Here is a 2,643-nt window from a genome sequence, read left to right as displayed (position 1 = left end):
AGTGGCCATGGCTCAAGGGCCCAGCTGCTCCGCAGCATGTGGGATCTTCCTGGACCGGGGCACGAACCTGTGTCCCCTGCATCGGCAGGTGGACTCTCAACCACTGCGCCACCAGGGAAGCCCGCTAAATACTCTTATTTCGAAAAATAATTACCTGCAACTTGTTTTGGGTTTTCAATGCAGAAATTATATTCTTTCAAATAATAATTTAATTTATTTATTTCAAATTTATAGTGATAATTATTTTTGTCATATTATGCTGGGTATGACCTCCTGATTTATATTAAATAGAAGCAGAAATAATAGGCATCCTTGCCATTTTCCTGATTTTAAAGGGAATGGTTCTCATGTTATACTCTTATGAATGATGCTTTCTGTGTATTTTTGGTAGATAATGCTTTATCGGGGAGAAAGAAAGTTTACTTCTATTCATAATTTGCTGCAAGTTGCTTTTTTTTTTTTTTTTTTTTTTTTTTTGCGGTACGCAGGCCTCTCACTGTTGTGGCCTCTCCCGTTGCGGAGCACAGGCTCCGGACATGCAGGCTCAGCGGCCATGGCTCACGGGCCTAGCCGCTCCGCGGCATGTGGGATCTTCCCGGACCGGGGCACGAACCTGTGTCCCCTGCATCGGCAGGCGGACTCTCAACCACTGCACCACCAGGGAAGCCCTGCAAGTTGTATTTTAACAAACGTTTTTTCTGTTTACGGAGATGATCATGTTTTTTTCATCCTTTGATCTGTTAATGCAGTGAATTATATTTATGGATTAAATGATGTTAAACCAACCTTACTTTTCTGGGATAAAACAGTTTGGTCATGAAATAGTAAATTGCTAGATTAATTTCATTAATACTTTGTTTGGGATTTTTGCATATGTATTCATGAGTGTGAATGGCCTGCAGTTTTCTTGTTCTTTCTTTGTCTGACTTTGGTGTCAGATTTATACTGGCCACATCAAATTAGTGGGAGAGCATTCTCTTTTTATTCTCAGGGAGAGTTTGTATAAGACTGTGAGGGAGAACAGAGTATGTGACCCCAAAATATGTCACTTTGGCATGTGGTTTATTTTGAGCTGAAGGCAATCAAGACCCAGCAGACTCAGGAAAAACTTTTACCTCTCCCTTAACTGCCTAAAAGAATTTAGATAGGGGCCCATGCTCAGAAAGAGAGCTATTACCATAGATAAATTTCTATCTGAAAGATCTATCTGTATGACAGGACAAACATCTACCAAATATCTGTTCTTCTTACTGTCCTTTGAAACTCCAGGTACCCATCCCATTCTTTAGCTCCCAACAGCATATAAACCTCAATTGCCTGACTTGCCTTCGGGTGTTATATCTTTGGGACTCCCATACTACCAAATTAAATTTGTTTTTCTCCCATTACCTGTTTTATGTCAATTTAATTATCTGACCAGCCAAAGTACCTAGAAGGGAAGAAAGAAAGGAAAAGTTTTTTGCCCCTACAATTTTATTTTATTCCTTGAATGTTTGATAGAATTCACTTGAACTTTTTGGTGCTTCCTTTGTGTAAAAATATTGAACACTTATTCAGTTTCTCTGGTAGTTATAGGAATATTCAGTCTTATTAATTTTTCTCAAGACAATTTGTATAACTCATAATAATTTTTCTTTGTATATTATTCAATGTATTAGTATTAAGTTATTTATATCTTTTTTATTCACTTTTGTATATACAGTAATTTCACCCTTTTAACTTCCAGCATTGTTGATTTGTGTCTTCTCTCACTATTTTTGGTAGTCTCAACAAAATATGTTCAACTTGATTAATTTGTTCAAGGATCTGACTTTTGGCTTTTGTAATCCTCTTTATTGTATATTTGGTTTTTTTGTTTCATAGAGTACTGCTCTTGATTTTATAATTACATTTCATCTACTTTATTTAGTTTTATTAATTTTCCTTTTATTACCTTTTAAGTTATAAGCTTAACTCATTAATTTTCTCCCTGTTTTCTTTTATATCATGAGCATTTATGGTTATATTTCCTTCTATGTACCACTTTTAATATATCATTTTCTTCAATGATTGATATGTAGTGTTTGCCTCAAAGATTAAATTCTATGTTTTAGATCACCAGAATAGTTTTTCTTTGACCCATTTAGAAATAATTTTAATCTCCAAATATATTAGGATTTAAATTTATCTTTTGTTATTTACTTTTAAAAAAAGTGCCTGTGGTCAGAAAAAAATATTTATATGATACTAATTACTTTAAATTTTGTTTACACTTTTTTATTGCTTGGCACATGGTCAATTTTGTAAATATCCTTTTTGTGCTTGAGAAGTTATATTCCCTAATTGCTGGGTGCTGAATTTGTAGAGGAAGAAAAACCTTCCCCTCTACCCTCCTTGGTCCTCTGGCTGGATCTGCAAAATAAACTGACAACAGATTAACAGAAAAATAAGTCATACAAATATATTAGTTAAAATTTTTTTTAATTTATTTTTTATACTGCAGGTTCTTATTAGTTATCGATTTTATACATATTAGTGTATATATGTCAAGCCCAATCTCCCAATTCACCCCATCATCACAGCCCCCGCCACCCCGGCTTTCCCCCCTTGGTGTCCACATGTTTGTTCTCTACATCTGTGTCTCTATTTCTGCCTTGTAAGCCA

Source organism: Mesoplodon mirus (assembly GCF_964341445.2).
Source record: "Mesoplodon mirus genome assembly, chromosome: X".
In the NCBI taxonomy this organism is placed as follows: Eukaryota; Metazoa; Chordata; class Mammalia; order Artiodactyla; family Ziphiidae; genus Mesoplodon; species Mesoplodon mirus.
The sequence above is the reverse complement of the archived record's forward strand: the minus strand, read 5'-3'. Positions refer to the sequence as shown.